This window comes from Hesperophylax consimilis, chromosome 14 (genome assembly GCF_061612785.1).
Source record: "Hesperophylax consimilis isolate HC1 chromosome 14, BYU_Hcon_1.0, whole genome shotgun sequence".
Classification (NCBI taxonomy): domain Eukaryota; kingdom Metazoa; phylum Arthropoda; class Insecta; order Trichoptera; family Limnephilidae; genus Hesperophylax; species Hesperophylax consimilis.
In genome coordinates this window covers 16,402,251-16,429,593 of record NC_142849.1, presented here as the reverse complement: position 1 = coordinate 16,429,593, position 27,343 = coordinate 16,402,251, and the positions used below count along the sequence as shown (strand labels likewise).

The 27,343-nt window shown below is 33.4% G+C and overlaps 1 protein-coding gene across 2 annotated transcripts in view; it reads right to left on the bottom strand.

The window, feature by feature from the left end:
* The window catches only part of Tl (toll like receptor), a 454,990-nt gene that overhangs the window by 402,130 nt on the left and 25,517 nt on the right, over nt 1-27,343 (bottom strand). The window lies entirely within an intron of this gene.

The window sequence follows — 27,343 nt, the reverse complement described above, 5'->3', positions numbered from 1 at the left end:
TCGAGTTTCGTTGAATAATATACGTACGTACCTACATTGGCGCGCTTTTACAATCACAACGAAATGGCATGGCACCATTCGTCTCATTTTTAACTATTATTATTTAGTGTGTATGAAAGAGCGAAGACGCTTTTTGACACACGTGCTAATAACAGCTGTTGAACACGAGAAACAATGCCAATGACAGTGACGAAGTGTGAATTTTTTTATAATTTTTTGTTTTTAATTGAATAAAAATGTTACCGGACAGCAAAGTGCCCATAACATTTTTTACTTCAAATTTGCTAAGGAAAAGCTGGTTAAAGTTTGTCGGGTACGTGCCGATACACCCTGTATATCAACGGACCGGACGTTGCAATATTAATTATTGGCAACGTTATAACTGGCCATTGATAGGACGAAATTAACAGGAAATGTGATAAACAGAGAGATAATACTATACAAAATTCCGCAGTGTAAGAACGGATGCTCCAACTACAAATATTGGATTATACATTGCACGTGTTTTGATACAAAATTGATAAGGTCCATCCCAGTGGACTAACTAATTTGTAGGGATACAAAATCTAAATAAATGAACATTCACAGAACCACGTGAAATTTCAGGAATTCAGCACAACGGATTTATTTTATTATTGGTTGGTAACCATTGGAAAAAGGAAGTAATTGGTATGTAATCACTCGTTCGAAAAATAATCTTAGTAAAATCTACATTATTAGTTCAATGTATATTGGTTCAATGTTTATTTATAAAGCCTGTTGATAACGAAAGATTGTTCATTTAGTAATTATTTCTAACGAAAACTTCAGAGTTTACCTTGGAAAATGCATTTCTGTCAGAAGCTTTGAATCGTACATTTGACTGCGTTCAAGCAATATATTTGAGATTGGTAGGTATTGGTGGATAGGAAATCTATATTGTTCTACACATCCAATCTACCCATCCATGTCATTATACCATCACCGGTATAATTAATTTTTTTTTTTTAAATTTAATGTAGATCAAATTTAATAATATTTTTATTAAGTTCTGCAAGTATTTTTTGGTTTTTGTTATTGTTACGGCGGGTTCGGCTTTCAAGGCCATTTTTAAACTGTCCAATGACCGGTATAATTGTTATGAGTGTTGTTATGTTGAGGGGGGGATTTATGTACAAGATAACCACAGCCGCGGAATAAAATATTGTGAATTTATATTTTAACATTCATATATCGAGTGCATCAAGAATCTGGCAGACTTTGTGGCCCCAACTGTGACGGGTGAGGTAATTTTTTCCTATACATACTCCAATCAAGGCTTTTTTATGTTCCATAAGCCCAGGTTTAAAACAATTAAGGAATAATATCTATCAAGTTTAGCGGATGCATAAAATTAAATTATCCCAATAACACGTGTTGTGCTATTATCGTCCTTCGGGTGTGTTACGAAGGGTTTATTCCAGCAGAACCTCTAATACAGTGGATTCGCAGTTTCGCGACACCAAACTGTAAAAACGTACTGTTTTATTTGTTCCTTTTTTTAATTAGATATCTACTTTTCAATAATAAAAAAAGACCCATATAGATATGACGAAGCCGGGTAGTATGCTAGTCAAATCGCAAAACTTGATTAAACAATCTTAGGAGTTGATTTTTTAGATTAGATTTATTCTAAATCTAGGTAAGCATTTCCCCTGAGCGCACAAAATATTATTCAACGTCTTACATTCGGAGTACGAAATGTGAAAGAGATCCTTTTGTTTTACTTACAGCAATAAGAAGCGTCGTTGAATGAGGTACTACAGTATTCATTGCAAAATAATAATATGAATCGTACAATTAATTTGTTTTGCAACGTTTACTTATAGGCTGTCGCGCCGTGAGCAGCCTACCAAATATTACAATAATATAAAAGGAATTACTCTCTGGAATCAAAAAGTGAATTATGTCCCTTAGACAGAGCCTAGACGTATTATATTGTCACGGCTGCTCCTAATATCATTATTTTATCATATCACAAATCTCCATTCCTTTCGTCACATTGTGTGACATATATTATTATCTTTTTCGCCCTCCATTATCGCCGAAGAAACTGGAATACGAAATGACAGGCTTAGGAGAAAAAAAAATCTGTCCCCTTTTGGCATAAAATATACAGCATTATGTACAGAAGGACGTTTCGAGATGGTACCTCATTTCCACGGAGAAGTAATATCCAGAATAAAAATACTGTTTTTGTTGTTGTTCTGTAGGATGTGGCAAATATGAAAATACGTGATGGTTATGCATTGGCTTTAAAGAAATAAGAAATTTTGCTTTATTTATGTAAGGGGTCGAAATGCCCACTGTCGGATTCTGCCAGAAAATAATCGCTAAGCGTGACAACTGTTTCAAATGAAGTTTTTAAAAAAAATGCTTGCGAATATATGTTTTCAAATATATCTATATGAATTTCACTTTTGTTTTCGGTAATGAATGAATGAATTACTGCTTATCTTAGAAGTGGAAATTTAGCCACTCTCGGCAGTGAAACTCGTTGCCAATAACAATGTAATCTGTAAACGTTCGGTAACAATTACAAACACACACGCTGACAAAGACGTATTTCTCTGAAATCTGATGACTAGGGCATCGCCATTAGTGGAAGGTAGTTGGAAGGGAAGGAGTTGGTGAAGAGGAACGTAGGGAAGAATCTGGCTATTCAAATGTGGTCACAAAACGCGGCTAAAGCCATTTCAAGCGGCGTTTCTACTCTGAATGCCGGTATTTTACCAGAGCACTATGAAAGGATCAACCACTCTGTTAAGTGCTAGCACTATGGGTTATTTCATAAATAAATACAAATGCAATTAATGCAGCCAAAGACGTCTAGGTTCTAGGTGCGAATAAGACGAGGTAACTACAATACATTCAGATGTCTAGCACATAAAATATGAGATATAGATTTTCAAAAAAATATCCGACTGAATTATAGAATTGTTCACTGCATATTTTAAGAAATTCAAAAATAATGATAAGGGCTCAAATAATGAAGGGAATTCCTACAAAGATATTAAAGACCGGAAATTCCTTAGAATAATTAAGAGTTATAATGGAACGACTTAATTGAGTAAATAAGCCGAAGTCATTGGGCGCTTGGTAAATATGCATAAGACGATAGATACCTAGCTTTAAAATAAAATGTGGTAAAAATACCCGACAGTCCCTTTATTATGTTACGTTATGTTAAGTGGGGGGAAAGCACGCCTTTTCATTTACGAATTTTTATGAATAATTACATTTTTTAATAATGGTGTCGGTTATCGGTGCATGCATGCGTGCTGTGAAATATTCCAACGTATTCCTGTGTGATGCGTAAAATTATTCAAGTTCAAAGATATTTTAGTTTTCAATATTGGAACTTAGACAAGCGATAAAGAAGGTACCAAAATTATATTATTTTTGTAAATTATTATAATATTTCTATTATTGAGATGTGTATTTATTTTGTTTACATTTTAGGACGGGTCTAAATTTGAATACTGATTTTTAAAATTTAATAAGAAATAGAACACATAAATATACAGTAAAAATTGCGCAGTGCGCAAGGATAAACTGAAAAACTTTATTTCACGCCTATTAAGGCTTTTACATACATAAATAAACGTAATATTTATATACGTAATTATATTATATTATATTTACGATATTGTACACGCAAATAGTGCAGGAAACGACTATTTAAAACAATTTCACAAAAATACATAGAAAGACAAAATATCACTGAACTTGATCCACACAGCAATACTTATTGTGTATACAATATTTACTGTATATTTATATGTTCTATTACGCACAAAACATAAAAAAATGCAAAATATTTTTTTCCTTTGTCGACAAAATTATTATGTGTTAGTCAAATCAAATACCTATATTAAAATATACCACTATTTGATGAAAAAACTTCAATAAGGTATGCTATATTGAAATTGATGTAGGTACTAAATATATCAACAACATCGTAGTATTTGTTTCCTAGCTGTTGAATCCGTCGCATAGGAGTGTAGTATTGGGACATTGATATAGAATTTCTACAATAATACGGTAGGTACTGTCTTGAAACTGATCTGCTTGGAGTATGAAAAGATATTACATATAAAAAAATCAGGGGTATCAAACATTGAATTAATGATTTTATACAAACAGGTTAAATCGGAAATGATTCAACGACCAGTTCATTTTATTAAATTTAATGAACAAAGTAAGTTATTACGTTATTTTGCTCATAACCACGGCGTAGTTAAATCGGCCTTATCTTACCCCCCATGTTAAACCGTATATTATCTGCCTGTACAAAATATTAATAAATAATAATAATAATAGCATATGTACTTTCTAGCATCATGTGTATTAATCAAATGCATCGTACATAGTACACACAGCTTCGTATTAGTGATCGACGAACCGGTGGATGCAATCTGTTGTACAGCGCCTTTGAGGTGAAATTGCACAAAAACGGCGCTATAAAATCATCTAAATATTATTATCCCCTTTTCCGACCCCTTAAAGCAGAACTGTGATTTTGCACACTTGACGTTCAAAAATCTATGTAGAGCTAAGTTTTGAGACAGTACCCAGGGCTTCGATTCTCGACGAAGTCATTCCACTCTAACCCACTCGTTGTTCGAGCGCAATGACTTCTGACGTTTGGCGTATGTACCTTCGATGAGACTCAAGAATAAGAATGTCGACCAATGTATGTAATTTCGACGGCGATTGCGAGCGGCCTGGACTGGAGAATCGATACCAAGGAATTCAGCTAGTTTCAAATAATACTGTAATTGTTGTGCATTGATGCAAGAAGCGCGATACAATGTAACTCCTTTTAAAAATTGGTTAGGTTATTAAAAGTATTACCAACGGTTTAGAAGTTGTTTTTTTTTTGTTAGTAAAATTATTTTGTAAGCTGCTTCTGATCTCAATACAGGATTTCTTAGCTAGACAGGCACAATACACAGGCATTTAAATAAAAAAAATCTTTCAACAAACAGGTAGGTATCGTTTTTGTGTTTTAGTATCCAATTAATAACATTCTTTGTGTTTTTAATAAATAAATCGTAAACATTTTTTGAACACTTCGCATTAAATTTAAGCTGAGCGATTAATATTAACTATCAAGCAGTGAATAAATAACCTCCTAAGCATCCCTTAGTGCCCTAGTTGGATGGGAGCTCGAAATCAAGGAAGAGCCCCTCTCCCTTATCATTATTTGTCGGACATTATAAACTTTATGGCGGTCCACCGGCCATGCGTATTATTTTGGGCAGACATGTGGAGAAACATTGATATCAAATGCACTAGATTAGACCTTCGATATAAATAAAAATAAATAAATCATAAATTGAATAATTTATTTTCTATTATAATCTGAAACAATGAACCACTGCTAGAAACGGACCGTTTAAGGCGATGCCATACGTAGTAATGCAAAATCATGTGTTTTTGGTTTGAAAATTTGGTCGCCTAGAAATGTTTCAGATGCTTTAATTAAATACTGCGAGTAGAATACATCTTGACCTTTAAAATAATCGAGTATTTTTTATATAAGCCTTTTTATAAGCCCAGAAAAAAATTATGTACAGGCCTATGAAAACTGCTTTAAAGTTCAAAATCTCCTACTTACGAACCCATTTTCGGTTATGATTTTTTTGTATAATGTGGCAAATTAAGTTATTTAAAAAATGATCGGGAAAAAATTTTATATTTATGCCTTAACATCCACAAAATAAAAAAGGCACTTTTTGGTCATGTTTTTTTCTTGCATAAATCAAAACAGGCGGATGGTGTTAAGCGGGAATTTAAACCTTATCGCCATCTACGTAAGGATTGTTATTGATAGCGGCTCAATTTAAAATATTACATGACGTAGTGCATCGCCTTAAATTAGCTTTTTTTTTTTCAAAACACACGTATAAAAAATGTCAGATTTATAAAGGCGAGTATGTATAGTTGGTGGATACACTCAGTATCGCTCCGATGAAAGACCATAATTTGGAATCAAAATGCTGCCTGAAATGACTTTATAAAACATACCCCAGTTGGGAATGTCATAATCCAATTTGCAGCATGCGTTTGCGAATATTTGGGATTCAGATTGAATACTGCAGTCCCGCTTTGAGTATCTGATATCAATGGTTTTACGTTTCTACCGCTAAACCTTATGAGCTTTCTATATAGGGATGTTAAGATATAACTACCTACATTACCAACGCGGCTTAGTTGAATATTATTAAATGGAGATGTGTTGGACCTACATAAAATGTTTTAGAATACAATATAAACGTTGTACGCAGTCAACGTGAAAAAGGTGAAATACGATATTAAGTTTAATATATATGATTAAGTCATCTGTCCGCAAGTATTATAGATTCAGAAGGAGATAGATAAAATAAGTGCAGGTACATACTGTCGGCTGTCAACTTAGACTTACCTCAATTTTGTGGTTCGTAGAACAGTTTTCGTTTTCGTTTTCAAATACCATACTACTAGCTAGCGAAATGAAAAATATTAATTAATAACAAAATAATCACGGAAAATGGTTATACACACTTTCTGCGGGAAAGGAAGTTCGGCCTTTTTCGCCGGTCATACTCGAATGGCGGAAAAGGCATTGCTGTCCGATAATTGTTTATAAATATTTTATGATCAATCTCTTTGTCAAGGATCTGTATATGTTTTTAAAAATTTTAACCAAGTCTTCACCATCTTCGAATTCTTTTCTTTTGTGTGGAAGAATATTTAATTTCAAAAGGAAACTATATTTATGCTCGTAGTATGGGTAATACATCCTTACACTTATCGCACCGAAGATACGGAAGATTTTTGATTTTTTTTTTGTATTAATTTGTGCGAAAATGAAAAAATAAAATTGTAATGTAATAAAAAACGTACATTTTTTACAAATATAACATCACTAAATGGCCCACTTTAACTATCAGTTTATAGAGTGGTGTTACATAAATATAGCATTAATTCAGACCATAATTTTGTAGTATGGGTATATTAAGAACTATGTAAATTTTTTTCATTAAAATACATGTATTATTTTCGAAGATATAGCTTTTTAAAACAAATTTCATTTTCTCGAATGGGAACCTTGTTTCCGCACGTGTGAAGTGTAATAAAATTAATTATTTATTGAAAACATAATGTTCCGAAACAACAATAAAAATACCAATCAGAACCTTTAATCGATTGATATTATGTACATAGCGTTTTCCAATTGAAATTGTAGTTTTATTGTTACTTGCAAAATTTTCTCCTCACACTGTATTATGGTCAAATAATAGATTAAAGAATTTCATGAAAACCCTATACTTTGCTTCCAATCACGGAAACTCGCACAGTGATTGTTTTGACAGAAAACACTAGAAAAAGTATTCATCACAGATCTCATAAACACGAGCACTTTGGAAACCTAATTTTGCCGCGCAATTGAATCCATGAAATAATTTACTATAAAACACAGATTATTATTGTTTTTTTTTGGTACAATATTTCTCACTGGGTAGCTTACCCGTGCTGATTAGTATTACAAGTTATGACATAGAGACATCAAAAGCTACAAGCAAATTATTAGCAACATTATCAGAAATTAAATCATAAAATTGTATTAGTCATGGGAATACTCAATTGCTTCATTCACCGCTGGTAATAAACTACTGATAACGAATTCCGTGCGGTAAGTTGTACAGTGGTAATTTGTACATACTCCTCTATACCTTTTTTATGTGTGAATACAGCAAAGGAGTACTAACTGTACCCGACCGCTTGGAGCTAGTGAGAATATGGTAGTGGGTGGGGAAAGAGATGGAGTACCTGTTCAGATTTGCTCACAAGTCACGGCTAAAGCCATTTCACTAACGTTTAAAATTTGAACGGTGGTTTTTCAGCAGGGCGATACTTGGAGTATCTTTCACTCTGCAAGAGAAATCTTACTAATGTAAAATATTGCTTTTTTAAATATGGTCAAATTATTCTTATTCATGTTAAAAACGGGACTGCAGGCTGTTTAAGATTTAATTGACAGATTTCCTAACAAACCATCAGTAAAACACGAATGTGTTGATGAGTACCACGTGTTCATAAAAATTATAATATTGTCGCATTTCGTCATTATATTTATAAGGAAAAGCGCAGAAGGACTAATATTTTTATAAGGAAATGCTTGCTATCACGTTTTTACAGGATTTTAATATACAGGCCACAATCATTTTTCTCCGTGTGGAACCTGCCGCAAATGCATTATTTTAAATGATTTTATGAGACAGCAGACTTTTTTTAATAATATTTATTTGCGCCCCTTGGGATTTGAACCAACGACAGCCGGATTCGCATTTGACAGTGTCATTATGTGAATGAAAAAAGGCCAACAAGATGATTAATACACAAATTTTATGTTCTTTTTCCCGCTACCGCTTCCGCGAATTCATGGTCATCTTCTAATTTACATTATCTTGTGCACTGCACCATATATAAAGTATAATTTATATTGAATAAATGATTATTATATTAGGAAACGCAAGCTCAGTTAAAAAAAACACACATACAATAATAATTAAAACGTTTACCTACTCCGCATAACTTTGACCCAAGGTATCAAGGGTTTACCTCGAATATAAATTATTTAACAGATGGGTTTTAATGTTTTCATCAATATTCCGTACTAAGATAAGTCATTTCAATCAGGCCGACCAGAATTAATAATGATGATTTTCTAATATATTTTTTAATATTAAATGAAAAACCAACAAAAATCAGTATTGCATTGAGGGCGGGAATCTGAACCCACGACCACCCGACCCAAAAAACAAGTGCGTTGACAAAATTCGTCATATTGAAGAATATTTTTTCACCTCTGGGGATGCTGAGTGGAGGGTCTTTTTAGGGAAAGGAGAGGAAATTGTGCACGGAGAAAACCTACTGATATCAAATATTGCTAATTTATTAAAAATCTCTTTAAATTATTCGTATTCCTGTTTAAAACGCTTAACCATACTGTAAAAGTGTGCCATGTTGGTTGGAGTTTTGTTTTCATTAGTTCAGATTATAAAGGCTCTACTTTATTTAATATCTTTGTATTATCAATGATATCTTTGTATTATCAATGATATCTTTGTATTATCAATGATATCTTTGTATTATCAATGATATCTTTGTATTATCAATGATATCTTTGTATTATCAATGATATCTTTGTATTATCAATGATATCTTTGTATTATCAATGATATCTTTGTATTATCAATGATATCTTTGTATTATCAATGATATCTTTGTATTATTTCAAATTATCAAGGCTCTACTTTATTTCATAGCTTTGTATTATCAAGGATATCTTTGAATTATTTCGGATTATCAAGACTTTACTTTATTTCATATCTTTGTAATCACTTATTATTATTCTTCTATCTTTATTTTCCATATATTAAAATGTTGTAAAATTATCCTGCTGACGAACTTCCCAGGCATATTTACAATGAAGAATAAGAAATAAAAAATATAATAACTAAATAAAAAAAAACACAACTGATGAGTTCTACACATTGCCGAATATAAAAGGGAGCCGTTCTATTTTTATACTAACTTTTTATTATAGAAGGCCAGACGTAACAGAAAATATTTCTAATACATAGTTAAATAAAAGTGCGTAGGTTTGCCTGGTAGCGGAGATAAATGATGATCTGTCTATCTTGAATTTATACTCATATTATAAAACACGTATACGAGAAATTCCGCTCGCCTTATCGACCAATTTAGATCGTATTTCTAATGAGAGGCCTAAGGCATGCCTTATAATGTGGTACACTGTAAGAGATGGAGCATAAAATAGATTTAACAGCGGGTAGTAAGTTACCATGCATGTCGATTTGGTATCGATAGCTCAAGTCTCTTCACGAGATGGGGAGAATAATGTATAATGTATGGTCCTTTAGTTAGTTAAGAGGAAGCTACAAGCAAAAATGTGTATATTCTTGGTATACCTTATATTGTACGCAATAGGCATTAAAATCGCTTGACAAACGGAGTCTAGAAACGTTCGATTTCAAACACAAAACTGGTTTTTATTTATTTTATAAATAATTTTATAAGAAAGCAAAAAAGTTAATAAAGTGAAACAGATAATCTTAGCTATAATACTGTGTTTTTAAAAGTTGTTTCCTTTACGCGTTCATACAATTCTATTGAAAAAATATATTTTTTAGTAGTTTACATTAAATTTTTTATTGAGTCGTTTATTTCTTTATTTGTATTCTACTCAAGTGAAACGATAGGAAAACTTTCAATTTATCTAATGCATATTTTTTGGAATTCATAACGTACACCAATTCGTTATAAAGATGAATAAAAATAGTGATTTTGCACTAAGCTTCGCCTTAAAGAGTATTTTAAAAACATTTAAACTTTTTTAAGCGCTCTTTAGGTGAGGTTTTACAAAAGCTACACAATAAGTTGCAATAGTGGTATTAAAACCCTGGTGATGAATCAAAACATTGACTTGAATTGACGTTACACGTATTTATTGACCAGATATGAATAGAAAAAGCGAGGTCCTTCCCAACCTTTCCCTTTTTATCGCCTTCCTCTCCCAACGTTCTTCAGTCTCAAACATTCCGCAATTAGGAATTCCATAGTCCCACTTGATCCTGACTGTTGGGGTTCTTGTGCGGCAATTACATCTTATAAAAAGGTCCTGTCATTGAGAGCTCCGTTAAAAACCCTATCATTTCATCTGTCGCGTCATTTTGAGCTAGAGGGAGAGTTTAAAACGGAATATCCGTAGCACGCTTAAATATAAATATTTAAATAAACATGCAGACATAATGTTGAAGCCATAAATAATAGAAACAAAAGGAAAATGGCATGGAAGCGTCTCAACTGTTGCCAAACTCTCAAGTGCGCCCTACTGTCGAATTTGGCAGCCATCTCTGGTCCGGAGCCCCTAAATACCTGAAAAAAACCCTAGACTCTGTGCAAAAACGGGCGGTCCGTTTGATAGATTCCCCAATCTTAACAGACGGACTGCAATCTTTAGAGCACAGGCGTCAGGTAGGTATGCTGTCCTTGTTCTATCGGTATTACAATGGAAGATGCTCTGAGGAACTAGCGTCATTGATCCCTTCGGCACCGGTGCGTAGTCGGGATACACGCCAAACGCGTGCCCAACATTTGTACACAGTTGACACTTGTCACATGAGAACGGGTCGCTTCTACGATTCGTTCTTAAGTTCAACAGCTCGGCTGTGGAACGAACTGCCGGGACTCTTCAAGACCCATGTTCACTCCTTCCTCTCCACAAAAAGACCCTCCACACAGCATCCCCAAAGATGACATAGGCCCTGAGGGAAATTATTTTCTTCAGGGCCTCCTGTGTGGAGTTTATATATAAAAATAAAAAAAAAACTACGACCGAATTGCATGAACTATCGACTATCAAAAGTATGTTGAAATAGAGCCTTAAAAAAGAATTGTACCCAAATACAAGTAGATAGCATAATAATCATGCCCATATATTTGACACCTGCCTCCGTACCATAAACCACAAGCCGCAAGCCACGCTCCTATCCCAACTCTCCCCTTACCCCCTACCTAACCCTTGTGCCACACGACTCCCTCAGACGCAGACGTTGGCGGTGGTCAAATATTATGTAAGTACCTAAAATTCAAATTTTCACCCCCGTATAGCGTGTGAAATGACTGAAACGAAAAAAAAGGCTTTATTTTTAGCTAAATTCCATACAAGAGTCCCAAGTACCCGGAGTCTTATGACCTGCGCACTTGAGATATGTTGTATAAGGGAGTGGGGAGAGGAAGAAGGCGAGGAAACAGGAAAAATGCTGTTTTCAACAAACTGACATCTATTACATTACGAGTACATTAGTCCCGGGGTAAAGTGCACTAACTTTGGAAGGTGATTCTACGTGATTACGCAAGTAAAAGAGTTAAATAAATTAAATAACTTCTTCGGAATTCCAAAGTGTTAAGATAGTTTTCAGGTAAATAAGTTAAATTAATTTTGTACGAAAATTGTTTGCATGGAAAAAAACAACGAGATGTAGAATCACCTCCCAAAGTTTTTACACTTTACTCCGGACATCCTGGATAATAATAACTTTTATTTTTAATACATAATAACTTAACTACAAAAAATATTGTTTTGATTTGTATATTTAATTATCGGGACGGTTTCATCGAGGGATGTGCATCTTTAGATATAAAAAAAATCATGAAATGTTCGAAGATTTTTATTATTCTTTTGACCTTTTTGAGTTGAAATAAAGTATAATTTTATTAAATTCCACCACGACAGATTTTGAACAATTATAAACATATAAAAATGTTACCTGCCCAACAAAAACACACAATAACAATATCATATTACCTTGCATTTCAACAAATCAAAAAGCCACTGAGATCAATAAAATATGGAACATCGTAATTCCTAACCTTCGTTGTAAGACTGCCTGTGTTCCTTCGCAGCATATCAATAATAAAGCCATCATCCCTAATGTGTATATTGTATATTCCCCCAACATCTTCATAGGTACGCCTCCCACTGTGCTGGTTCACTAAGGAATCTATCTACCTGCCACATCTCCTGCTCTCCTGGCATTACCTGTTATCTCCGTGAACCAAATTAAGACGGTAACATCTCATGGGACCGAAAAGACTACGTACCACGCCCCATCCCTTTGAAATATTATTCATATTTGTGTGCTTTTCTTTGTAGTGGTTATTGAGTGATTAAATATGAATGATCTTGCAAGTCAAAGGAGTAATTTAATTTACCGAAGAAAAAAAGGAACGTTATACGGTATGCGAGTAATAGGATGTATTGTGTTGGAACCAAAACCTCTTAGATCACAGGGCCGGGACACTGAATCAAAATCAAATCAGCCTTTTAACTTGTATGGGAAATTTAAAGAAAAACTGTATTTTTTAATTAACTGTAACATTCCAAGATATTTTAACAAACAAGAATAAATTGAAAAAAAATATATATAACGAAATATTTTGTAAAATCCCATACATGTTAGAAGGCTGATTTGAATGAGTGTCCCGGCTTTGTGATCTAGGAGGTTTTGATGGAACTCACTTTTTACCAAAAATATTGTTTATTGCACTGATCCAACAACATTGCTGTGGAACATAAAGTCCTGCCTCCGAGAAGTTCGAATTCATAACCTCTAATTCAATTCATGTATATGAAAGAGAGGTCACAAAGATGCATCGGCGGTACGCCTGTTCTTTCATATTTAAATTTTAAATTGAATTTTATCATGGATAGGCCTTGTCTTGTCAGTTTTTGACAGATTGAACGTAGTTAAGCTTCATAGCTTTTGGTGAAATTTCCATTGCAAGTTTAAAGACGTTACATCGAGCAGATAATAACTTAGTCCGAATGCGATGCAGATTCAATGACGTCAGAGCTTATTCGTGGCTTTTTTTCTGGATCGATGTTGATATTTAACTGTGTTTATCTTTGTTTAATTAATAATAAATAAATAAGAATTGCGAACTGATCCACTGAATTGAAAAACACAAATGAAACGAATTAATTCTGTGACAAGATAAAACAACTAATAAGTCAGGAAAACTCAAAATGTAGAAATATGAGAAAGGATATTGAGTTGTTCCATAGTTTCCTTATATTCCACGAATAACGACTTTTACTCACATTGATTTATCTTATCTTTGATAACGCTATAGAAATTTAATCAATATTAGAAACGACGGTACGAGTTGATTTAATGGTCACTACTATCTGAATATTATCTGAATATGAGAGGGTTTATATTTCAGAGGTAAATATATTCCCAGTAGGTACATACCTGATTGGAAAAGGATCCGAAAAGTTACCCCTGAGTTATAACTAAAACCTTTGGTAACTTTATTCTGCAAAATTAACAACAAATTGCTATAGGTAGAACGTAAAATACTGTCACAATTTGATTCAAATTTTAGCATCCTTTTTTCCATTCCCAGGAGCCCTAGAGATATATCGAGTATATCTAGAAATAAGTTTGTAGAAAGTTAATTAAGACATTAAAAAGGTCAGCGGAACCAACGAACAAAGCTAATAATTGGGTATTATACACAACCCAACACAAAACCATTTTTTCTATTACGCAAGCCTCCGAACAAAAAATATCAAAGGTAAGGCGATTTCAATAGGGTAGGTAAAGACCTAAATAAGGACTAACCCGGTTGGAGGGTATTCCTTCGACAGGACTTATACCTGGCAAAGGTAAAGGAATAGCAGGTGTTCTAGTTAATTAAGTTTTCAAAGGCACCTTCCTCGGGTCTACTCCACGGGTCCTTAAAAACCACCCTTGATTATTTTATAATCCCGAGTTAAAGCGATACAAAACATTTTACCGTCGGAATGGAAATGACACGAGGTTGGTTAAATTTATGAATATTTAATAAGTGGCCTAAATTGACAAAGTTTATGGTTTTCACGAGTAATTTGGTTTTGGCTTTCAAAACCATTTTGAGTGCCGAGTCCGGACAGAGTGGCTAAACTTCTTATATTAATTACGTCTCTAATAATATTTAGTTATTTTGGGTTCCGTAGAGTAACGAGCTTCCAAGTACATTAAAACTTGTATTAATATCTACGTAATTTCCGAGTTTTGTCGAAGATACAAATGGTTGAGTAATAAAAGTGTTTTGTATACGCTCGGAAAACATAAATCTCGCAAGCAAAAAATCTTCGCAATAAGACTTGTAGGTATTATTGTAATGATGATAATATAAAAACAGTTTAAACAGTCATAAAAATTCCCGAAAGCCTACCTCTTTTCAGGCTTGAATAAAACATCTTCAGAATAACTTCATTTCAAATTCTTGCGGGATAAACATTTAAGGACATTAAGATAGAATAGACGGAACCGCCCATACATCTGAGAAAAATACCTCTGTACACTTTTTTATCTGAAAGGGTTCCACAAAAAAACGGATCCTAGATTCTGTGGATAAATCAAGATTCATGGTCTAGGCACACCGCGGTATAATGTATCAATTCAGAGATTGAAATACAATGGAGTGGTGTCTACCTACTAAAAGAACTCCATTTTGAAGTGATATACGATGGCAATTGGACCTACAGAGATGTATCGATCTGCAAATAGAGGGACAAATAGTTAATTTTTAATCTACGAAATAAATATCTTGTATTTTATCTAGTTTCAATAAATTCAAATATGTACATCAAATTTCGATTTTCAATCAATTAAAATACATCAAAATGATTTATAGGAATATTTACACAATACTTTTCTAATTATTGTATTCTTATAAGTTGTGAGCGATTTAGGTAGGCACAATGACCAGACTACCGACCATGTAACGTACACAACAAATAAATGGCTTAAAAACATTGACGTAGGTAACTCTTAGATACTTGGAGAAATATAAAAGAGGTATAACTGGAATTGTTCGTTGTTTGTTGTGAATATACCCACGAAGATCGTGATACTAAAAAAATAATAATAACTTGTCAAAAAAACTAAATGTGATTTGTTTACAGATATTCCCATTGTTAGTAGAAAAATGTTTATTTTTATGAATGTCTAGGAAACATTCTAGGTATGTCTGACTTTTGTTTTCAATATCGGTCACGGCTGATTAAAATGCTGATTGAATCCAGAGTTTAGTGTGAAACTGAAGGTAGCGAGTATGAATACCAAATCAACAGGGATCGGTTTCTGTCTCCGACTTTGTTTTTGTTGCACATCAATGACCTTTTGACATGTGCACCGATTCATTGTTACGCGGATGACAGTACAGTTCATGATAGCTTTTTGTTTGATAAGCCCCCAAAGGGCACACAAACTCCAACAGCTCGGAGGGCTTTGAAGCAGAGAATGGACGGTTATCTCGAGAGTATTTCCTCCTGGGGTAAAAATAATCTCGTCGAATTTAATGTTTCAAAGACCCAATCCTGTCTGATTACGTCTAAAAGGGATCCAAATGATAATCTAGTCTCCTTCAACGGAAGCAATCTTCCGAACAGGCCTTCCATTGATATGCTTGGTGTAACTATAAGTGACCAGCTCAGGTACGGGGGCTCCATCGAAGCCAGAGTAAAGTTGGCCTCTCAGAAGCTGGGCGTACTGTACAGGGCCCGCAGATACTTTAATAGTACACAACTGCTCACCCTGTACAAATCGCAAGTGCGCCCTACGGTCGAATTTGGCAGCCATCTCTGGTCTGGAGCCCCTAAATACCTGAAAAAAACCCTTGACTCTGTGCAGAAACGGGCGGTCCGTTTGATAGATTCCCCAATCTTAACAAACGGACTGCAATCTTTAGAGCACAGGCGTCAGGTAGGTATGCTGTCCTTGTTCTATCGGTATTACAATGGAAGATGCTCTGAGGAACTAGCGTCATTGATACCTTCGGCACCGGTGCGTAGTCGGGATACACGCCAAACGCGCGCCCAACATTTGTACACAGTTGACACTTGTCACATGAGAACGGGTCGCTTCTACGATTCGTTCTTAAGTTCAACAGCTCGGCTGTGGAACGAACTGCCGGCCTCTGTGTTTCCTCCCTCCTACAACATGGGACTCTTCAAGACCCATGTTCACTCCTTCCTCTCCACAAAAAGACCCTCCACACAGCATCCCCAAAGATGACATAGGCCCTGAGGGAAATTATTTTCTTCAGGGCCTCCTGTGTGGAGTAAATATAAAAAAAAAAAAAAAAAAAAAAAACTTGGCGGAATCATCGTGCAGGTACAGTATTCTATACATTACATTATATAGTAAGTAAAATTTTATCGCCGGTTCTTTGTTACGGGCGAATCATCATTGAAATCACGAGAAGAGGTCTGGAATGCAAAGAGCAAACTGCAGCAGTCGTATCTCTTGGGATTAATCTTGGAAAGATGATTAATGTCTGATGCATTCGAGGAACTGAGTGCACAGTGCATTCACCAGCATAGCATCAGTTTAGCTGAGATTGGAAGGAGTGTATGCATAGAGGCTATACCGCCGCATTTAGGTTAGATTGCCTTAGGTCGGGTTGTTTCAACTTAAAACTGCTATTGTAACAAATGTGACCCGAAACTACATTTGTATATTAATTTGAAGTCCGTTCTAACATCTAAAACTAAATAAGAATAAATTCAGTCGGCTCAGCAGCCTAAAAGCGTTTAAAATGTTAGTAAGCTAGTAAGCGAATTTAAATTGTAAATTAAATCGTGGATATCGATAGAAAACATGTTATATTAGGGTAGTAAAATGACATTTTTTTTATATATTGTTACAGGAAGATTGTGTGAAGAGCAATTAAATTAAATGCTGTATTCAAGCAATCTAAAAAATGTAGTTTTGGTTAAATATACCTAGATACATTTGGATAAAGTTTGAAACTACCCGACCTTAGAGAGGTTGTATACAATATGCATACCCTCACACAGATCCAAAGAGGTGAGACGCCAAAAGCCATAAACCTGAAATCGTCTGGAATTCAACTCTTACGACTCGCAGAAGCAGAGTTGGTTGTTCAACTCACCTTGAACATTTAATTCACAGCCAGAATCTTTAAAAACATTATTTCATAATATTTATAGCGGCAGTAAGAAGACTTTACGATGGCTCGATTATGTACGGTCAACAAAGGCAGTAAAGAAAGTACAGTTATTACAGGAGTTTGGGACTGACGCAATTCTGACTCATCGAAATCTTGAATTTATTAGTCATCTTGTTAGAGCTTCAATTGATTCCGAGGTGCGGATTTTATTTCAATTTTTCACTACTAATTCAATGCTTCAGAGTTGCCCGGTAATTAAAACTTATTTATTAAATTTAATAATTAACAGAGGTATGATGAAAAACAATATTAATTTATTCACGGAAATGGTAATGATAACCCACCTGTTTTATGAAACAAACTATTTACCTACTTATCGTTTCTGGTTCGATTCCGAGCAGAATTATGACTCCGATTTTGGAAAGCGCGGACTTTATTCCTATATCTTCTTGTAAAAATCAAGTTTATAATAACTGAAATAATGGTATTAAATTAATAGATGTGGTAGACGGGATTAGATAAAACAAATAGAGAAGCTATAGAAATATTATTTTAAAAACTGATATCGATGATATCAGATTTTCCAGAGTTATTTTTATTTGAACCTTTTGGTTTATATTTTTTGGATTCAAGAACGTGAACCATTTATGAATATTTTATTTCAATCAATAATTTGAAACCATCAATAAAGTTATATATTTTTTTTGGAAAAAATAGAGTTAGGAAATATGAGATAATAACGTGGAAATAAGATCATTAGAATTAAAACAGGTAGAATTTAAGATAAGAATCATGCATGGCCAAGTCACAAAAATTACTAATAATCTTTGTTCTAATAGACAAGCTTAAAAGACAATATTTATAAAATGGGAAGAACTTGAATCAAAAATAGAATTCTCCAATAATATATGAAGGTACTTAAAAATGACAAGAATGCTTACATTACCTCTCCCAATTCTAAGTACAGCTAAAATCCCTGATAATTCCTGGATTTCCCAGATTATCTACTATTGAACTATGTAACAAGTTTGGGGATCACAGATTTAATTAACAAAATTAATCCATTAATGTGGGTACCTATGGCTTTTCTGTTTTTTTTTTCCGATCTGTGACCACCCTGATGCAGAACATAGGGACTGAAGAACAACAAACCTCGTTAATCACCGATCTAGTTAATTTAAAATAAATAAAAAATAATCAATTCACACATGTTCTGTGTTATTTGACCTCACCGCGAACAATGCTACAATTACTCTAAAACGAAAATTTAAGAATCAAACAGCATCTATTTACGATACAAACCTACGGACTGATAAAAAATAAACATAGTAATTAATTAATCACTGATTTAAATAATACGAATTCTCGAAAATATAAATGTGTACCATATGCAGCATTAGACCACACAGCATGCAATTTAACAATGATAAAAATGAAAGTCAGGCTGCCAACTGTGTATCTTTACCCAGCCATGCAAAGGATACATACATAGTTAGCTGAGAATACACCTCGCCTCAATTACTCCCACACAAACCATGTTAACTCCATGTTCCGGATGTGTCTGCCACGTGCTTTCCAAGAAAACAGACTGCATGAAAATTGCAGCATGGCAAATTCCTCTCTACGACGTAACTATGCACTTTGCTGGGTAAATATTAAAAATGAATTTACCGGCGACTGAGCGCGGTAATTGGCGTGAAGGTGGTACTAGAATGACAGACAAGATACAGAGGAAGTATAAGGATGAGGAGCTAAGTTAACATTTTATAAAAGGGCAGGGGGGTGGAGGGATCTTCTCTACATCCCGTGTGAGCATAAACTTCTGACTACCAGTTTGTGTACGCTTGGCTCTCTTCTAGGGTGATAATTATTTAAAACGTGGTTAACTCGGAAAGTACAGAACACACATAGAATCTGATGAAAAATAAACTGGGTGAACGATGTTGGAGACACTTGCGGTTTCATACTTAATGGTCAATACCAATCTTTCCGGTTTTATCTATGATCTAAATGTATTAAGCAATTCAAAATATGTACATTATGCAGGGTCAACCATCTGCGGACGCAATTGAAGCAGTCCGCTCTGGGCGCCGAAGCGCCAAGGCTCCAAGGCGCTGACAATACCTAACACTAAACATATTGAGATAATTTTTCATAAAAACGGCGCTACACAAACATACAAATCATCCGAATATTATTGATTACAATGACGTCTACTGGTTTTGATAAGGGACAACAACATTTTACTTGCGCCAAGCGCCGTTTTGCTCAGGGGCGGCCCTGCTATTGTGTAACATTAAGATTTAGTATTCAAAATTTTAAAAGCTTTCGACATTGCGTCATATTGGTTATCACAATACGCTAAAATTTTGTAAGAATCTTAGACATTAATACTTTTCCTGCAGAAAAATGCGCATATGTGCCTATGTATTTAACATGTAAATTATTGAGAAACCTGTCAGAAAAACAAATCGATAACAAATAAGTTTTTTTTCCTGAAAATCCCATTTGTCACGAGGACATTCGATCAACGTGACAGGAATTGCTTCTGGTGGATAATTGCATATGGCAATTGCCTATTCGACATTGCCACGAACGGAACATTCATTGAAACCATGTATGTCGGCAGATGAAAACAATTCAACAGAAAACATCGAGTTTTGGAATGCTGATGTAGGCGAGGCCTTAGTACCATGAAAAAAGCCAAAAATCAGTCATTGTAACGAATAAAAGTAATACATTTTAAGCCAAAATATATCTACTGCTTATTAGAATTCTTATAAAGAAATCTGACATCATTTAATGCAAATATATTGTGTAGAAGATATTCACAATGCCTTTTGTAAACTAAGCGGTGACGATTTTAGGTAAACTTGCATGTCAATAGTATGTAAACAATGGGTTGATCCTTAGCACGTATCAACTAGACACGTATTCCGTTATACACATCAAATATGTAATTGTATACGTATACAGTTGTTTGGCTAATCTGCAGTTCGTGACAACATACCGCGTAGTACATATACAAGAGAGTATGAAGTCCAAATAGACAAACAAAAATTGATTTTGTTGACAGAATTCAATGTAGCTAGCAGGTCATTATCGATAATTAGTATTGACAATTCCTCTCGCTTGTTTTTCTTGACATATTTATGCCAGATAAGTCTGATTAAGCGTCATGTACAAACAAAGTTGAATAAAGGAATGCATGATGCCTAATTTGACGGAAGATAAAGCAGAATGAAAAATGGTACAGTTAAGCGGTGGGCGATATTTAAAAAAAAGTGACGCAATGAAAATAAGTCAAGTGGTACGGTCAAATAGAGTCAAGTTACTGGCGAATTAATGTCGATACACTAGTTCCAGAATGCAACACGTCCGATTTTGGCAGTGCATGTTTATTAAATATGAGAAGTAGATCAGAATACATATATTCGTTCCTAAGAGCGCTAAGACTTAATGTGCGGCATTAGCTATCCATAGGTTCCATAAAAAATATTTTTGGAATAAAATATATTTTTGGAATAAAACATATTTTTTGAATAAAATATATTTTCGGAATAAAATATATTTTTGAAATAAAATATGTTTTTGGAATAAAATATGTTTTTAAACATTCTATTTCCACACCGCAGCGTAGTGTAGGTAAATTAAATTATCTCGAATATACTAATTACAGAATTCCAGAATTTCAAGCCAATCCACCATTAAATAGAAGAGTTGTGAGATTTCAAATATATTTGTGTAATAAAATATATTTTAGGAATAAAATATATTTTAGGAATAAAATATATTTTAGGAATAAAATATATTATAGGAATAAAATGTATTTTAGGAATAAAATATATTTTTTTGAAAAAAATATATATTTGGAATAAAATATATTTTCGGAATAAAATATGTTTTTGAAATAAAATATATTTTTGGAATAAAATATGTTTTTAAACATTTTATTTCCACACCGCAACGTATGTAGGTAAATTAAATGATCTCGAATATACTATTTACCGAATTCCAGAATTTCAAACCAATCCACCATTAAATAGAAGAGTAGTGAGATTTCAAACTTTCACCAAAATCTCAATTGCCAATTATCTCGAAATAGTGATTTCTGAGTTATAACACTATGGAACTAATGTATCGATGAGATGTAAAAATGTAGATAGGTAAGGAGTGTATACCGTGTGGCGTTCCATCAGATATTAAAATGAGATAAATTTATTTTTTACACACAGAATACTTCGAAGCATAAAGAAGAGTTGTAATAATAGAGTTTTCCGAAATGGAAGTATAAAATCTGAGGGAGAGAGGGAGGTTCAGACGACTGGCGGTGATATATCAAGAGTAAATGATGAGCACATCGCAAAACATCATCAATAAAAGCATCTCATTTCATAGAATGGAAGGAACACGAGGTATAAAAATTATTTTTTCCAGCTATACCGAACATTTAACATTTAACATCACAACACCTAAACCTAGCAGAGCAGACATAAGTGAGAAGAGAATCTTCAGCTCCAAAATCTGTAGGGAGAAGCAAACTCACACTGGACTCCCTGCTTCATTTCATGTAGTTGCTTCTCGCACTAATTTTAAGTACAATTCATGTTCACAATTATTGCATCGTGTAGGGAATGAAATTTACTCTATCGAAATATATTTAATTTGAATAACATCCCTTCCTTTGAAAAGCAAATATTCGTGCCGATGTGCAATAATTAGAAACTTTATCATTTTGTTCTTGGACAGGGCATTAGTTCGATTTTGACGAATAACATTGAAGCCAAATCTAGGGTGAGGGGAAATTGCCTGGAAGTCATCTTGTATGACAAACTTTTGAAATGATTTGTATGCAAAAAGAAATAAAAATAACTTTTTAAAATTAATTTTGATATGATTCATGAATATAACAATATGCATTTTAGGTTCTATATTATAGATACTATTAGGTTTATTTTAAATTATTTATTTTTCCGAATAATTTTATAATATAAGCAGGTACATTCATTTTCAGAAAAAATTACATACAAAAGTAATAAAGGGAACCCACTAAGGCACTGTCCGTGTGTGGGTAGTATAACAAAAATCAATAATTTTTTTTAATATTATTTGGTTTTACGCCCAGCTGGGCTTTTACACGGAATTTTAGAACAGAATATATCCAGTGAGCTATCTAAAATTATACACAAACTTTTTAAAGCATGAAATAATAGTAAACTGATAAACTGAATATGAAACAATATCAGTAAAAGATGTAACAGTAACATAAAATAATATAAAAACTAGAAAAAATCACTAAAACTACATTACCAACGCTACTATAATTTGTAGGATTCAAAAAAATCCTGGTATAGATTACGCTTAGTTCTATAAATGGAGTCAATACATATATCAATAGTACCTACCCCCAAACTTGTTGCCCAGATCATATTGGTTCGTGAGTGTGTCTGATAGTTGGTTGTGCATGTATGGCAGAAGAATGTTACATTTTGTCTTGTGTTACTAAAATAGAAATCTCATTTTTAAATAAAATAATATACTAAAATACAACATCAATCTACTTATAATGCAAATATTAAAGTTAAGTAATGTTATATTGTGGTGAACAAGTGAAACATAAAGTTAAATGATTAAAGTCATTTTTTAAATAACAAGTCAGTACCTAGGAATATAATGTAAAGTTTGAAATTATGGTAATACTGAAAGTTTGCAAAGAATTCATATGAATAGTGTTTCAACATCTGCATCATTCAGCTATGATTTTAATTCGTTTACATATTACGATACTTTATCACTCATTTTTGTATTTGCTTTGGTAAATGTACGAGGACCAATAAAACTCCTGTATTCGTATTGTTATTACTTATTCTGTAGTTACCCGAATTCTTGATATTTTTTAAAACATAAAATATATATGCATGTAAAAGCCCAACGTACATCTAAATAAATAAATAAACTCACCACCAGACGAGTCATTTTCACGTGCCGAACATCTGCCATAGTCAAACAAACCGAAATCACAATATTATTATTCTGCCAGCGACCATATTATCATCCCTGTGCCACGTCCCGCCGCGCCCGAACAAAAAACAATATGAAATGACAGTGTTTGTATTTTGGCGCAATGTGCCATTCAGATGAAACCGAGTTTGCAGCATCGAATGGAGATTTTTACCTAAATTTATTCAGTCTGGTGCAAAATAGATGCACCTTCGTTTTTGTTAAATTCGGAACGAAAATTCCGCACACTCATTTCTACACTTCACTTTTTAATACATATTTTACCTATGCTCATATCTACGTACCTACATATATGGGTAAGTCTTTTTTGAAGTGAAACTTCTTTACGCGCGTTATGCATTTTCGAGGACCGGAGTAAAACCGACTCATGACCGTCACGAAAAACCGTGATCATTTCGCTATAGGAGCCTAGCTAATATTATATACCTATTTTAGGTCACTCTCCAAACTCAGCTTCGCGGTCTAGAGGCAGAGCGTCCGACTGTCGTCGTGAATTTGTTTTGTATATTGCGTGATTAAATAAGTGGAGTGGAAAATACTAGCGACAATCACACTGATTACTAGATTTGAACAACTACTCCCAACAGGCGGTAATAATGTTTTTAAAGTGAATACTGCACAATTGTGTTAACTGCCCCCAACTATCTGGAGCTATTGACAACGTACCCCAATTGTTGGAAAACGTTGTGAGGGTGAAGGGAAATGGAAAAGATTGAGATGTGGAACAGGAAAGTTGTAAGTACCTGTAAGTAATAAATAAAGTTATTTCTAGCAACGTTTCGTTTCTGAATGTTGATCTTTCACAAGGGCGATGATGAGAGTATATACCACTTTAACTACCTCTAATTCTATAATGCTTGATAAAGAAGATTTAAACGGTATATCTATTTTTACAAAATGTTAAGCAGTTTATAACAAAAGTTTTGTTTATAAATAGAATCTTCTCACAGCATAAAAAGTATGAGAAGAGAAAAAGAAGAGTGATTTGCCCTGTCATACTTGTATAAGTGGAGCACTTCGGCACACGCTTTTACTATTTCTTATTTAAAGTTCAATTATTCAACGATTACTTTCATATTTTATCAATACCTTTCTTGGTTCCGCTCCGACTGTATTTATTCTTCGCCGAATAGTGAAAACACACCGAGGTGAATTTCTTTATCGAACTTTATATCGTCATAGAATTTGCATCTTTCAGTTTGAACGCAAAACGATCGAATATAAAGGCAAGCAAGGGAAATACAATGATGTGTTTAGGACTGGAAACTGAATTTTTGAAAATTAAAAATATTAAATTGTTATGAAATTATAACATATTAGCTGACGTGTACCCGGCGTTACTGGGAGTTATCTTTAGGAGATAGACATATACCAAAGCGGACTTTGCTGTCGGCCTTTTAAAGATATACAATTCCGTAGTACATTATTTTGATGTATCTTATGATAGCAAGAACTTTTCGGAAGAAATGCTAATGATAGTGAAAACCCGATCAAAATCCATCGCGTAGTTTAGAAGAACTAAGCGCACAAACAGACTGACGCGGATAGCGACTTTATTTTATACTATTTAGAGATTATTTATACATTTCTTCACAAAACATATTCATTCATTTTATTTATTCATTCAAATTCTTTGAATCATTTATTAACTAACCTATATTTTTATTACTTTTATTCTTATTTTTTGTTTTATTACTAATATTTTTTGTTTAATTTAAACAAATGTTAAAATATTTTTGTTGTCCTCTCCTAAACACAAGCAGCTGCTTTATTAGGAGAGTGATTGAAATATTGGTGTTTATATTGTTAAAAAATTGTAACCTTGTTTATATGTTTCAATAAAAAAATATAAAAAAAAAATTAAATTTACACACAGTACAATATGTTATATACAAGATATAATTAAAATATTTTGTGATTATTGATTATTGTACCTTATCAGGTCGAAATTATTGGTTCCTAACTAGGCAAATTGCCCGTTCCAAGAAACCAAAAAATATGTGAAAGTAAGTGTGTGATTTGTCTATGTCTATAATATATCTCATTAATGTTTAATTTGTGATGTTTAATCGTTACAATCTTATGATAGAGTCGAACTTGAGCTGTTGTGTATGTTTCAATTGTGTATGAGCAATAATTAGAATAATGGGAGATATATATAGTGTGTGATTAGTCTATTAGTATTAATATGAATATTGGATATTGTTTACAAAATAATGCCTTGTCCTATAGATGTGTACCAAATACGAATAGGTTTAAAATGTAATATAACTACAATTACCGATACGATTTTTTTTAATATTCATTCGATATTATTGTTTATTTACTGATATTTATATCTATATTGTTGTCTACGCTAGGAAATCACCTGTGTTGTGAAGGACAATTTTCAAGTTTAATTTGATAAGTGTAGAAGTTTAACATAGTAATACAAATACAATTAAAAATTAAGATAAGGTAATCACCAGGATGCTTTGAACACAATATAATTTCGATATTTAAGAATGATAAATTGATTTAGTAGAAGACTTAAAATGATTTTGTACATAAAAAATAACAATTTATAAGAGTATTTTAATCAATATCGATATTTATCAAGGGTAAATTGATTCAGTATCCATAGTGAATAATATAATATTATTTAAACAATTTTAAACACGTATGAGATATCCGAATTTTCATGTGAAAATGATTCCTTACAGTGGAAAACTTGATTATAATATTCAATCGATTTAAAGAAATTCAACACTTTATTATAAATTATTTGCATACCGAGTTTGCGTTATCATTAAATTTGTATGAATGGAGCTGCCTAATGTTCTCTAAATTATTTGAATCACAAATAGATGTTACGTAAGCAATCATTTTTTTCATTTTTTAAGCCTTTCCTATATTTTACCAAAAACTCATTCGATACTAAAAAATGAATGCTACCAAACGTAAGGCCACAAATGTTTAACAACCGCGCGTTTCAAATTGAATAATGTTCGCTTCTTCACAGTCGATTTAACTCCCCACGCTACCGGCGCGCCTATCTCCTCTTCCCTGCATGCCCCGTCAGTACCTACGTGAGGTGTGTTCGCTCGACTTGGCTTCCCGAATCCTCCGATTTCGCTGATCACAGATCATTGGCCGCTGCCTAAATTCATTTTTTTTAAATCATCCAAAGTTGCAGGTGGGCAAAAATGCCTGGAAAATTTTGTTCACGCCAAGTGATTTTATTTTTAATTTCATTTTATCTTTTTGGATAAACATAAGATAGGATGGAAGCATATTTTATCCGGATATCAAAGTGTGGTTAGGTACTTAATTGCGGTTTTGATAAAATTACTTAGTCTAGGCCTTTTCAGCACAGGAAAACGTCCTAGTGAGGGAATCTTAGTATGATTCTGCCGCTGAGAGATCTCTTGCAACATTTATTTTTATGTTACATGCTTTATTTGTGAGATAAACGCAGAGGTTTCAACAATATCAGCGGTAGATACGTCAATATGCTTAGTGATAAATTAAAATCGTAACTCTAAACATGCAAGTACAATTAAATAAATTATTAAAAGCTCCATGACTCTTGATGAAATCGAGTTTATTGTTGAAAATAGTTGAACTGACCTTTTGTTGACTGAAAAAGTTCATTCTGAAAAAGAAGCGCGAAATTCGAGACGGCAGAGCTCACCGTCAGATAATTAATTAGTCCTCGCTTAGTTACATATGATTACAAGAATACTAACCCAGTGCTAATATATAACCCACAATTTAGTTTAAA